Here is a 14,310-nt window from a genome sequence, read left to right as displayed (position 1 = left end):
TGGTTTCTGTAAATCCCTCCCCTCTACTTGCAAGAATAACACAAATCTCAAAAGACAATCATAAGCAATTATAATTCAAGAAGGTCACTGAATGAGTCTAACCCCTACATTTCAGAGAAGGAATAACCAATGCCTGGAGCAGTTACATGGCTAGTCTAAAATAAGATATCTATTACAATGAAAGAGCCAAACTCAAAGCCAGATTTTTTGCCTCCAAATCAGGTGCACTTCTCAATACACCAAGGTAAATCTACTTCTATTTTAAGACTAGCAAGTACTGTTTCTAAGCCAAAGTCTAGTACTAAAAGGGCAAGGATATTACGAGATGCACTGGGAAGGAGACCAGGAACAGACCCACCACAGATCAGATCAGGTATGTATCTACTTCTCATACACTAATTCCTCAGATTATGATACAGAAAATACTTTGAATTTTTAGCTTGTGTTTGACTGTCACTTTCTCTGGTACCTTCTCTAGCAAAAAAAAAAAAAAAAAAAGCCTGAAACGTGACTGAAATCCATTTATTAAAATTCTATGCAGCAGCAATGGAATTGGAAAAAGCAGGCCAGCAGAAGAGAAAGCTATGTAAACCTAGGTTAATTCTTACTCATTCTTCTAATTTAGCTGAGATGTCAACTTCTTTTAGAAAGCCTTAATTCCTCCTTCCCCAGACTACTCTCACAGCAGAGTTATCACAGTTATCACTGTACTTGCTTCATGACATTTTGTTTACCCACCTCTACCCAAAAGGACCAAGTTCTTTGAGGGCAAAGATTTCTACCTTAGCTCTTCAATCCTACATCTAGCACTGAGTGTAGCAGCACACAGTGGGTGCTGAATTAATGAATTCATAAACTTGCCACATCTATTGAAGCCTCAATATAAATGGCAAAATGTGGCAATCCTCTCCATTTATTGATTGATTGATTGATTGATTGAGACAGAGTCTCGCTGTCACCCAGGCTGGAGTGCAGTAGAGCGATCTTGGCTCACTGCAATCTCCGCCTCCCAGGTTCACGCCATTCTCCTGCCTCAGCCTCCCAAGTAGCTGGGACTACAGGTGCCTGCCACTACGCCCGGCTAATTTTATAGTAGAGATGGGGTTTCACCATGCTAGCCAGGATGGCCTCGATCTCCTGATCTGCCCGCCTCGGCCTCCCAAAGTGCTAGGATTACAGGAATCCTCTCCATTGATTTAAGATGTGGGTCTCGGCCGGGCACAGTGGCTCATGCCTGTAATCCCAGCACTGGGAGCTCGAGGCAGGCAGATCACGAGGTCAGGAGATCGAGACCACGGTGAAACCCCGTCTCTACTAAAATACAAAAAATTAGCCAGGCATGGTGGCACGCACCTGTAGTCCCAGCTACTCAGGAGGCTGAGGTAGGGGAATCGTTTGAACCCAGGAGGCGGAGGTTGCAGTGAGCCAAGATCGTGCCACTACACTCCAGCCTAGCAACAGAGCGAGACTCAATCTCAAAAAAAAAAAAAAAGATGTGGTTTTCAAACATTTTCTAGAAGACCTTTGATTTTGTTTTTTTTGAGGTGGAGTCTCACTCTGTAACCCAGGCTGGAGCGCAGTGGTGCAATCTCAGCTCACCGCAACCTCTGCCTCCTGGGTTCAAGCGATTCTCCTGCCTTGGCCTCCTGATCTGAAATTACAGGCAGGTGCCACCGCACCCCGCTAATTTTTGTATTTTTAGTAGAGACCGGGTTTTGCCAGATCAGGGCCAGGTGTGGTGGCTCAATGCCTGTAATCCTAGCACTTTGGGAGGTTGAGGCAGGCGGATCACCTGAAGCCAGGAGTTCGAGACTAGCCTGGTCAACATGGTGAAACCCAGTCTCTACTAAAAATACAAAAATTAGCCAGGCTTGGTAGTACATCACCGTAATCCCAGCTACTCAGGAGGCCGAGGCAGGAGAATCACTTGAACCCAGGAGACAGAGGTTGCAGTGAGCTAAGATCACACCACTGCACTCCAGCCTGGGTGACAGAGCAAGACTCGTCTCAAAAAAAAAAAAAAAAAAAAAAAAAAAATTTAAAGATGTTATCAGAAACCCCAATACGGAAAATCAATGCATCAGTCCTAAGTTGGTTTAAACTCTCATGGTTTGATAGAAAATACTTCACTGTAATCACTTTTTGACTTTCTAGCTAAGATCAGGTATAGAAAATACCTTCTTGTGAAACCCATAAACCCAGGACACGAAGTAGCAGCAGCTGAGCTATAACTCAAGCATCTGAGAAACTTTCTTCCTTATCTCCATCTTGTATCTGTTGCCCTCTGTTCTCCTATGGGAGGATCTGTACTCAATATTTGACATTTTATTGATGGTGGGGCTTAGGAGCAGAAAGACTGCTGGCCACTATATGAGCTACAGAATTCTAGTTGCTAATTATAATGGTATTCTGCTTGAGGCCTTGCTAACTTCTGAACAAGCAGGAACATGCACTCAACCAAAGGCCTATGTCTTAAGGCTCAATAAGGTAAAGATAAGCTACTTGTCTAGCAGTATGTGACTATGAACTAATTAAAACAAAGTACAGTATCACTGTGTTCTAGATTACTCCACAGAACCTCATTTCTGTATACAGACCTTCCCCTGGCTCTCAAATATAGGAGAGTATTCTTCCTCCCATTCCCATACACAGGCTTGGTGAGAAACAGCCAAGCATAGTAAAAAAGGCATTCATGGGCTTTGGAGTCAGTCATACCAGTCTGAATCACAGACCACCATTTACTACGAGAACCCTGGAAACATTACTTTACTTCTCTGCACTTCAGTTTCCTCATCTATAAAATACGACAATACCGACTACTTTATTAAAGTTCCCCTGGGAATTAAATATGATTATGCATGTCTGGCTCCCAGGATAGTAGGAACTCAATAAATACTATTATTAATTATTCAGATTTAGCTTTGGTAGAGAGGCAAAAAAAGAAGACAGAAAATGTTATTGGCTTCAGCCTGTAAGATAAAACTGAAAATCAATACAGAAATTAAAAAAGAAAACTATAATACCAAAAAAAGCAACAGGAATAGTGGTTTTTAATATATATGTCATATATCTATGACAAACTAGCTAAGAACACGAGGTATTTTCCGGTTGATACAGGTCTTTCCTAAATTTAGCTCCTGCTAAGAACCCACTGCCTGATTTTCTTAATTATATTGGCTGCCCCAAAACAGTAACTAGACTCCCCAGAAGTGTCAGCAACCCTGAGAGAAATTATACCCTGAAGGCTTTCCATATAGAGAGAACACTGCGTATTCATAACAGACTGCAAAGTTTTTCTTTTTAAGTCAGAACTACTTGGATACCTAAATTCAAACTCATCTATCTTGAATTATCTGAAGGGTGAGCAATTTCAGTCTAAAGGACTAGGTTTTTAAGGGGGGGCCCAAGAACCCCCCCACCCCCCAAAAAATGTAAGCAACAGTTTCTATGTATGCACAGTTTTCTGTGGAAAGGGTCTATACAGCTTTCATCAAAGTTGTTTGTTACCCAGAAAAGGTTAAGAATCACTGTTAAGATTCTCCACAGAGCCTCTTGGAACCTCATACGGGGAAGTTAGGGTAAGCATATCTCAAGGCAAATAGTTTAAAGTACTAATTTCATAACCTATAAACTTCATGCTGGATTATGTTATGAAAACCCTAAGCCTATTTCTCCATTCCTTTAGCACTTTTCATATCAGAGTTTTTCTTCTTCGAACCTCGACCATCCTGGCCTTCCCTCTGCCAAGCCCCCAGTCATCTGCTTCTTTTAAGCCAAAGGCCACTACTTGAAATGGCCTTTTGGTCCCTGCCATGCAATACTGATGCCTACTTTTAAGCAGGTGCCAGTTTACACTCAAATCCGTTACTGTTAACACTTCTCCTCATTTCTGATTTGTCACTTGAACACTAAGTATAAATGAAGAACATAGTGCCACGCAAATCTTTTTAGTATTTTTACAAATTTAAAATACTGTCTGGCCAGATGCAGTGGCTCACATCTCTAATTCCAGCACTTTGGGATGCTGATCACGCCTTACAAAAAATTACCTGGACCTGGTGGCACACGCCTGTAATCCTAGCTACTCAGGAGGCTGAGGCATGAGAATTGCTGGAATCCAGCAGGCGTAGGTTGCAGTGAGCCGAGATCACACCACTGCACTCCAGCCTGGGCGACAGAGCAAGACTCTGTCTCAAAAATAAATAAATAAAATTGTCCGAATTTATTAATTCAATGCAAACACAACTATACCCACATTATTTTGAGGGTCTGGAGATCTATTCAAGCCATGAAAAGTGCAACTCCAGCTATGCGCTCCTGCCAAGATGCTTAAATGTTATCACCTTATTGAACAATGACCACTTGCGTCAAATACAAATTCCCATAACTCCCTCAGGGTAGAAAAGTAGAACTGCTCTATTTCAATCCTTTTTTAATCAATACCCCATTACCAGTTGATAACACTTCACCACTGGTGTGTTCTGATGTAATCTACAACCTATACTTCATTTACTGTTTATATAACAAAATTTTCTATTTTAGCAATTATAACCTTTCAGTGTGTAAAAGCAAAGAGAAAACAATAAGAGCTGTGAAACACATCAAGAGGAAGATTAATTTCAGCTTCAATGGCATGAGGCAAAGTAAAAACTTAAAGCCACACAAAAGTAAGTGTTCCATATGACTAAAATTGGTTCAAAATTATCTACACTGGAAATTACACTTAAATTTATCTCTTTAACAAGTGCTTTTTATTCAAAAGAAAATTGAGTTTCAGCTTTAGTAACTACTTGAATGTTGCAACCAACTCAGAGCTTTTATAAGTCCTCTATGAAATGCACTGAGAAAAAGTATGCTTGAAACACAGCTCTTTGTGTCCCAAAAAGCCACCCAATTCACCAGTGTCACATTCAGCACTGCAGTCCTTACTACTCTGTACATCAAGGACATCTACTATAGGTTTCCTTTCATTTCTGTTTAATTGCCAAAACAGCTCAAAGATGCAGGTAATGAGTAATTTACGTGGTGACACAATTCAGAAACTTAAAAGTCCTAACCGAGTATAGGCAATCAAGGTAAAAAATGCAATTAGAAAGGAATTTAAACTCACAAAGTAGTAAGAAAAGACAGGTTTAAGAGATTCAACACTGAATTCTGCCTTTAAGTAGGCAAACCAGCCAACCTTCCCCCATCCCAGAGACACTGACCAAAACCAACCAGGTTTTCCATAGGCAACGCTTAAGTTATCACCACACTTTCTCATCGGTGAACAATTCCTAATTGAACAGAATCATGCAGGATAAAAACATTATGAAATCAGTACACACGTCACACTGGAATGGAATTTATCTTTACACTGCACCACGGTGCCTGGATTGAAAAACATGAACTAGGTTTAAAGAACAGAAAAAATGACACTTGGCAGAAAACAAACAATGACCTGAAATTACTCTAGAAGGGAGATTGCTTTCCCTTCTCAAAGTAATCTATACAGACAAGAATCAAACTAGACTGTGAAATAATCTGGCGGCCTCACAGCAGTTAGCTTCTTACTTGCTCAAACATCCTACAATCTCTAAAAGTCAAACGCACGCTGACACAAACACAAAAACACAACACATCTAACATCCAATCATTATTTATTGATTTACACAAATACAGTGGGTGTAGGAAGGAGGTGATGCATGATGAAATGTTATTCTCAGGTACGCAATACCTTTCTGAATCTCCGTGGAATTCATTAATTCAACGTTTTACCTTCACCGGCTAGTTTTTGACTAAAATACCCCATCACCAAGTCTTTTCAATCAAAGCTGTCCAATATTCTACAATCGAGCAAATAACATGAAATTAGAAATATTCAATACTAGACTTTCCTCCAGAAGCCCTGGTAACTCTCTAGACATCAGGTCTATGAGGAGTAAATTAAAGCCCATTAAAAATATTCAGCCTAACACAAATCTTCCAAGAAGTGAGACTTTTGTGGGTGATGGGTAATGTCAGTGAACTTCCTCTTCCTTAAAAAAGGTCAAAGACAGGGAAGCGTCCGGCGTCACACTGCCTCCTCAGATCTCTACCACAAACCACATCACAACTCTCCCATTACCAAAAAAAATTATCCAGAGGAACTGCTTTCTGTACATTTTCACCTTAGACTGAAAATCCAACTTACCTCGGAAACGAGCTGATTAGTTTCAAACAAGAAATTTACCGATAAAGTTTATTATGTACTAATAATAATTAGGGAAGCCCACTGTGTCCCGCTGTAGGGGGAGCTGAGGGGAGGTGAAGAGTAGGAGGGTGTAATCCTCACAACAACCAGAGAAAAGCCTTCCCTGCAGGGTTGGTCCCAGGCACCAAGCAAATTCTGCCCAATAAAGTGGGGGAGGGTACCTTAGGGGAGGAGGGGAGAAGGGACCCCAAGCTCTAAAAGGAAGGGGCTGCAGAAGCATGGCCAAGTGGAGCTAGCTTTCACAGTATTGCAGAGGGTATGGGGGTCCCCCCGCAGTGCTGCTGCCGGGGCACCCCAAAAGCTCCGCCCTAGCCCGATGCAGGGGCTTGAGCCGCTGTCCCTTTCCTGGCTGGGCTGTGGCGGCCGGCAGGAGGGTCACCTGGGCTGCGGGGTCCCTCTGGACTGCGACGACGGGAACCGAAGGGCCGACAGGAAGGTGAAAAGGATACTGTTGGGGCGCCTGGGTCTGGAGGGCCCTGATGTTCGGGTGAGGAGGGGGGGCCGCCGCCGCCGCCGCCGCCGCTGCCGCCGCCGCCGCTGCCGCCGCCGCCGCCGCCGCCGCCGCCGGGTGAGGAGGCGGTACCGCTGCTGCCGCCGCCGCCGCCGCTCCGGTGCCGGGTCCGGTTCCTGCTGCAGTCGCTGTGCCTGATTTCAGAGCCGGTTTCTGCGGTAAACTCATGGCAAAGCGAAGCCACCAACCCCCCCAGAGCGGGACCGGGCGCGCCGGGGTGCAGGGGCCGGGGGCAGCGGGGGAGCGGGATGGGGGCAGACCCGGGGAGGCGGCGGGAGCGGGGGGCGGGGGGGAGCCTGGGAGGAGGAGGAGGAGGGGGCCGGGGCCGGTCACACACGCCCGACGCCGCCGCCGCCGCCGCCGCCGCCTCCGCCGCCGCCGCCGCCGGCAGCAGCAGCCGCCCCGCGGGCCAGCACCACCGGCTGCCGGTCTCCGTGACAACGCGACCCCAGGGGGGGGGCCGGACCCGGCGGGGGCAGGAGGCGGAGAGACCGGACCTTTCACGGCAATATCCTCATGGGCCGGCGGCGGGGGATCTTTATCCCCCTCCCCGGAGGAAGCGGCGCCCTTCTCGGTAGCGGGGCTCAGGCGATGCCGGTGGATTTTCTTCACTCAACGAGCAGAGCATCCAACATGGCGCTGTGGCCGCCTCCAGCAGTCCGGCAGGACGGCTGCTCGGAAAACTTCGGGCTTTTTCGGAATGGCTCGGGAAGCCGAGGGTGGGAAGCCTCTTCGGCTCTTTCCGGAGACTGCTAGGGGTCGGGATTATTCGGAGATGCTCGGGTGCGTCCTCGGCCGCCGTTCGGGAGCGCTCAGGGGCTAACTCGCTTCCTCGGCAAAGATCGGCGAGAGGGACTTTGCCGACTTACAGCGGCGCGGGTGCGGGGCGGAGGGAGAGACCAAAGGCGAGGTCTGGCTTGCGAGAGTCCTCCCCTGCGGCCCAGCCTCGAAGAACAATGGTAATGGCGCCGGAGTCGGCTGTTCGCTGAGCCCTGCTCGCAGGGGCGGAGAGGCAGCGGCGAGGCGAGAAACCCCTGGAGAGGGAACCGCTTAACCGGAATGGAACTCGTTGGATAGGGACCCCCCGCGGGGACTTCGCATAACCAATGCCGCCCGCCGGCCTGTAACCCACGCATTTCACACCCATTGTGTCGACACTTCCTCCTCAGACGCTCTGAGAGGTGAATGAGGAGCCCCATTTCCAGAGGACACAGGGGAAAAGTGACTGGCCCAAGGTCACCCTATCGAGAAAGGACAGAGCCTAAATCTAAATGCCACCTTCATCTGGATGAACCTTGCCGCCTCCCATATTGGCTGGGGACATGATCTGAGCCGCCATATCTAATCAGCAGTCTTAACTGAGCTCTGTGAATGGGTTCAAACCTAGGCCTTCCCCAGGACTGGAGCGCCCTTTGACCAGGCGCCAGTGATCAGCTCCCCGATGTCCTATGCTGGGTGACATTTGTTGATAAGGATTTTCTTCCCAGCTAGACCTGCCAAGATCACTCCCACCCCCAACCCCGCACACCCTACTCCTTAGCAGGCGCCTTGTCCTAAGCACAGTAGCATTGAATGGGAAAAAATGGCAGGCATCGGCCGGGCGCGGTGGCTCACGCCTGTAATCCCAGCACCTTGGGAGACCAAGGCTGGTGGATCACTTGAGGTCATGAGTTCAAGACCAGACTTGCCAACATGATGAAACCTCGTCTCTACTAAAAATACAAAAATTTAAATAAAAAAAAAATTAGCCAGGCGTGGTGGCAGGCACCAGCTACTCGGGAGGCTGAGGCGGGAGAATCACTTGAACCCAGGAGGCGGAGGTTGCAGTGAGCCGAGAGAGTGCCATTGCACACTAGCCTGGGCGACAGAGTGAGGCTTTGTCTCAAAAAAAAAAAAAATGGCAGGCATCATGGAGCAATCAAGTTTTAATATAATAGTTACCAGACATGGCACTAAGCGCTGTACCCTTTGTTATCTCAAGCAGTCCTGTGAAATAGGTAGTATCCATTTTACAAATGAATAAACTGAGACTGGGGAAGCTCAATACCATCAAACAACAGAAAAGCTGAGAAAATTGAGGCTCAAAAAGCACAAAAGACTTTCCCGAGGTCGCACGGACAGTGTGGCTGGCAGAGCTAAGATTAGAGTCTAGTTCTGACTCCTGCTATCCTGCTTCACACACTGCCTTATTTTGTTGTTGCTGTTTTTTGAGACGGAGTTTCGCTCTTGTTGCCCAGGCTGGAGTGCAGTGGCACGATCTCGGCTCACGGAAACCTCCGCCTCCCGTGTTCAAGCGACTCTCTTGCCTCAGCCTCCCAAGTAGCTGGGATTAGAGCATGTGCCACCACGCCTGGCTAATTTTGTACTTTTAGTAGAGACGGTGTTTCTCCATGTTGGTCAGTCTGGTCTCAAACTCTCAACCTCAGGTGATCTGCCTGCCTCGGCCTCCCAGAGTGCTGGGATTACAGGCGTGAGCCACCGCGCCTGGCCTTTTGTTTTTAATTCATATAAAGCTCTACACATAGTGGATGCTTAATTCGTGACAATCCCTGGGAGCCCCAAATGCTCCTTCTAGGATAAAAGAGCATCTGAAAGAGAGTGATACCACAACCCCCTACGGTATCTTTCTAGCTAGAGCTCCACAGTTTCTGACACTGAAAAGGATGCCTTATCCCCATCTCCAGACTGGAAGACAGCAGCTACTTCATACTGTGGCATCTTAAGACTGTCTGGATTTGTAACACCTGATTTTTTTTTTTTTTTTTTTTTTTTTTTTTTTTTTTTTTTTGAGACAGAGTCTCGTTCTGTCGCCCAGACTGGAGTGCAGTGGCGCAATCTCAGCTCACTGCGAGTTCTGCCTCGTGGGTTCATGCCATTCTCCTGCCTCAGTCTCCCAAGTAGCTGGGACTACAGGCACCTGCCACCATGCCCGGCTAATTTTTTTTTTCTTTTTGTATTTTTAGTAGAGATGGGGTTTCACTGTGTTAGCCAGGATGGCCTCGATCTCCTGACCTCGTGATCTGCCCGCCTTGGCTTCCCAAAGTGCTGGGATTACAGGCGTGAGCCACCGTGCCCAGCCTGTAACACCTGATTATTTAGGATGGGATTTTCTGCTCCTCTCCAGGCATGATTGGCTCCAGGAAGAATTCCCTAGTGGTCCTTCAGTTCCCCAGATTCTCCTTTCATTTTCTGAAATCTCAGGCATCCTTATCCCGATCAAAACTGTTCCAAGGAAAGGATTTGACTTCTCATTTACACTAGGGTGATAACAGGCTGATAATTGCTTAATTGTTATTCTTTTCTGAACTAGCTTCATTTTCTAACTTAATAATAGCTACAAGCATCAGATAATTACTGTGTGCCAGTCTTAGCTAAGCACTTTATGAAGCTTATCTGTTTTAAAACTGATAGACCTTGGGCAAAATAATGTAAAAGTCCCTGATAAGATTCTGGCCACAGGCAATCAATGGAGGAAGTTTGTAGGGAACAAAGTCAAAAAGGTAGAGTTCTGTTCTTTCATCCCAAAGAGTGGCCTTGCTCAAGTCAAGACCTCACTTGCATATATATATAGAAATATAGAAATATCAAGCAGCATATATACATAATATATATAATATACATCTAGATATTAGATATGTTTGTTGTTGTTTTGAGACAGAGTCTCATTGTCTCCCAGGCTGGAGTGCAGTGGCACGATCTCAGCTCACTGCAACCTCCACCTTCTGGGTTCCAGCGATTCTCCCGCCTCAGCCTCCCGAGTAGCTGGGATTACCGGTGTGCACCACCACACCCAGCTAATTTTTTTGTATTTTTAGAAGTAGGGTTTCTTTTTTTTTTTTTTTTTTGAGACGGAGTCTCTTGCTCTGTCGCTCTGTCACCCAGGCTGGAGTGCAGTGGCGCGATCTCGGCTCACTGCAAGCTCCGCCTCCCGGGTTCACGCCATTCTCCTGCCTCAGCCTCCTGAGTAGCTGGGACTACAGGCGCCCGCCACCGCACCCGGCTAATTTTTTTGTATTTTTAGTAGAGACGGGGTTTCACCATGGTCTCGATCTGCTGACCTCATGATCCACCCGCCTCGGCCTCCCAAAGTGCTGGGATTACAGGCGTGAGCCACCGCGCCTGGCCAGAAGTAGGGTTTCACCATATTAGCCAGGCTGGTCTCAAACTCCTGACCTCAAGTGATCCACCCGTCTCGGCTTCCCACAGTGCTGGGATTACAGGCATGAGCCACTGTGCCCGGCCTATTTATTTATTTTTGAGACAGGATCTCAGGCTGGAGTGCAGTGGCTCAATCACGGTTCAGTGCAGCCTCGACTTCCCCAGGCTCAGGTTATTCTCCCACCTCAGCCTCCTGAGTAGTTAGGACTACAGGTTCGCACCACCATGCCCAGCTAATTTTTGTATTTTTTTTGTAGAGACAGGGGTCTCACCATGTAATCCAGGCCGGTCTCAAACTCCTGGGCTCAAGTAATCCACCCACCTCGGCCTCCCAAAGTGCTGGAATTACAGGTGTGAGCCACCACTCCCTGCTTCTACAAATTTAAAAACTGAGATTCAAAGATGTGAAAATTCTCATAACTTTTAGGTAAATGTACAGGGATTCAAACCCAAGGCATCTGACTCTAGGTCTGATTTGCCAGGTTGCCTTCAACATAGCAACCTACCCACTATGGCCAGAGGTATTGTCAACAAGAAAAGCTGGTTTTGTTAACTTTCCTGTTACCATCACCTTCAGGATCCAATCTAAATCTAAGGTCCTTCAGAGTCTGGGCTCTGCTTCCAATCTGCCACACTCCACCTCAAATCCAGAGCTGCAGCTACCTTGGTCTATTGGAAATGAAACCATTCTCCTTGCCCTGGGGCCCATGTGCAGCCTGCTGCTGCTCCCTGTATCCCTAAACTGTCCTCACTCCCCTTAGCCAATTGGCTAATTCCTGATTCAAGGTTTGGCTCAAGCATCACCTCCTCAAGGCAGCCTTTTTTCACTCCCCAAGCTGAACTAGGGACCCTTCCTCTAGATCCCCTTGGCAGTGGATGCTTAAAACTCTCAGGGCACTCTCCACAAGTGTGGCCACTGAAAGCAAATAACCTGAGTTTGATTCTTAGCCCTACCATTGATTAGCTGTATGATCTTGGAGAATGCACTTAATTTCTCCAAGCCTTGGTTTTCTCCTCTGTAAAATAAAGAGGTTCTACCTCCTAGAGTTATCATAAAAAATAAAACAAATGTGGCCAGGCGTGGTGGCTCACACTTGTAATCCTAGCACTTTGGGAGGCCGAGGCCGGCAGATCACGAGGTCAGGAATTTGAGACCAGCCTGGCCAACACAGTGAAACCCCATCTCTACTAAAAATAAAAAAAATTAGCTGAGCGTGGTGGCGGCGCCAGTAATCTCAGCTACTTTGGAGGCTGAGGCAGGAGAATCGCTTGAACCCAGGAGGTGGAGGTTGCAGTGAACCGAGATTACACCACTGCTCTCCAGCCTGGGCAACAGAGCTAGACTCCGTCTCAAGAAATTAATTAATTAATTAATTAATAAAACAAATGCAAAACACTTAGCTCAGTCCCTGGCTCATAGTAATTCTTGGATAAGTTTTAGCTTTTTTTTTTTTCATTTATGCAGGGAGATTACTTAGCCTTTTTTTTTTTTTTTTTTTTTTTTTGAGACAGAGTATCGCTCTTGTTGCCCAGGCTGGAGTGCAATGGCACGATCTCTGGCTCACCGCAACCTCCGCCTCCCAGGTTCAAGTGATCCTCCTGCCTCAGCCTCCTGAGTAGCTGGGATTACAGGCATACACCACCACGCCCAGCTAATTTTGTGTTTTTAGTAGAGATGGGGTTTCTCCATGTTGGTCAGGCTGGTCTCGAACTCCCAACCTCAGGTGATCTGCCTGCCTCGGCCTCCCAAAGTGCTAGGATTACAGTCATGAGCCACCGTGCCTGGCCAGAGATTACTTAGTCATTTAAAATATCTCTGACATCTAGCACTCAATAAATAGGATGTGAAATTTGCTGAATGACTGAATAATCGTGAATTGCCTAAAGATTTGGTGTTACCCTGGAGAAGTTCTGAGTCACACAAGAGCCCAGACTGAGTCTCACTGCACAGGGAGAGAGAAAAGCAAGAGTATCCTAGAGCAGGGCCTGCTAGCCCATGAGACAGGCACTGTGTCTTTGTCCAGCCATCCACTGTTCCCAGAGCCCAGTGCAGCCTCTGTCGAAGACCTACATTCCCAAAGAGCTAGATGACAGATGAAGACTCAGCTTATAAGCTTGTACATTTCCTCATAGCTGGGTGATGGTGCGTTGCTTGTTACCATGTGGGATCATGGCTCTGTTTCCCTCAGTGAGCCAAGGATTGGACCCAGGGGGACTACTTAGTTTCTTAATTAAGTCCGTAAGACTTGGTTTGCTGTGTCCTGGTGACAAAGTCTTTTTGAACAAAGTGACTTGGTAATCTAAATTTTCCAGTCCCTAAGGGTAAAGTTCATCATCCACCCCCCACCAATAAATAAAAATAAAAATAAAAAACTTTCCAAAATATTGTGGCAAGCTGGAGTTCTCTGACCCTTTCATTTTCCTCCTGGAGGGACTGGCCTTTAAAAGCAAAGCCATGTTATGTGAAGAGAAGCCATTTGTATTAGCCCAGAGAGACCTGAGTATCATTAGATGCTCTGCACAGAAATATGCAAACGTCCACCAAGGCCTGCTGAGAATAGATCTAGACCCAAGGTAATTAAGGCATAGAGATGGGAGGCCAAAGAGGTTAAAAAGGAAGGTTGGGCCGGGCGCGGTGGCTCAAGCCTGTAATCCCAGCACTTTGGGAGGCCGAGGCGGGCGGATCACGAGGTCAGGAGATCGAGACCATCCTGGCTAACACAGTGAAACCCCATCTCTACTAAAAATACAAAAAATTAGCCGGACGTGTTGGCGGGCGCCTGTAGTCCCAGCCACTCGGGAGGCTGAGGCAGGAGAATGGCATGAACCCGGGAGGCGGAGCTTGCAGTGAGCCGAGATCGCGCCATTGCACTCCCGCCTGGGAGACAGAGCAAGACTCCGTCTCAAAAAAAAAAAAAAAAAAAAAAAAAAAAGGAAGGTTGGCCAGGTGCAGTGGCTCACACCTGTAATCCCAGCACTTTGGGAGGCCAAGGTGGATGGATCATGAGGTCAAGATATTGAGACCATCCTGGCCAACAAGGTGAAACCCCGTCTCTACTAAAAATACAAAAATTAGCTGGGTGTGGTGGCACATGCCTGTAGTGCCAGCTTCTCAGGAGGCTGAGGCAGGAGAATCGCTTGAACCTGGGAGGCAGAGGTTGCAGTGAGCCAAGATCGTGCCACTACACCCCAGCCTGGCGACAGAGCGAGACTCCATCTCAAAAAAAAAAAAAAAAAAGGAGGAGAAGAAGGAAAAGGAGGAAGAGGAGGAGGAGGAAGAAGATAAGAAGGAGGAGGAGGAGAAAACAAAGAAGATGAAGGAAGAGAAGAAAAAGGAGGGGAAGAGGAGAAAAAAAAGGAGGTGGTGGGGAGGAAGCTGGGCACTGTGGCCCACACCTGTAATCTCAAT

The 14,310-nt window shown here is 47.0% G+C and overlaps 1 protein-coding gene across 3 annotated transcripts in view; it reads right to left on the bottom strand.

The window, feature by feature from the left end:
• Positions 1 to 7,810, bottom strand: part of EIF4G3 (eukaryotic translation initiation factor 4 gamma 3) — a 369,656-nt gene extending 361,846 nt beyond the window's left edge. Inside the window, exons 1-2 of one of the 3 annotated variants that reach the window (XM_063631630.1) lie at positions 7,241 to 7,810; positions 6,682 to 6,877 (exon numbers count right to left, since the gene is read on the bottom strand). The gene's annotated coding sequence lies outside the window, so the exon portion shown is untranslated. Of the gene's footprint in view, positions 1 to 6,681; positions 6,878 to 7,240 lie in introns of those variants that run through there. The other 2 variants (XM_055261042.2, XM_063631629.1) reach the window with 2 other exon arrangements.
• Positions 7,811 to 14,310: the final 6,500 nt, after the last annotated feature.

This window comes from Symphalangus syndactylus, chromosome 22 (assembly GCF_028878055.3).
Source record: "Symphalangus syndactylus isolate Jambi chromosome 22, NHGRI_mSymSyn1-v2.1_pri, whole genome shotgun sequence".
Taxonomy (NCBI): domain Eukaryota; kingdom Metazoa; phylum Chordata; class Mammalia; order Primates; family Hylobatidae; genus Symphalangus; species Symphalangus syndactylus.
Note: the sequence above shows the minus strand (reverse complement) of the source record. Positions and strands in the feature narration are given on the sequence as shown.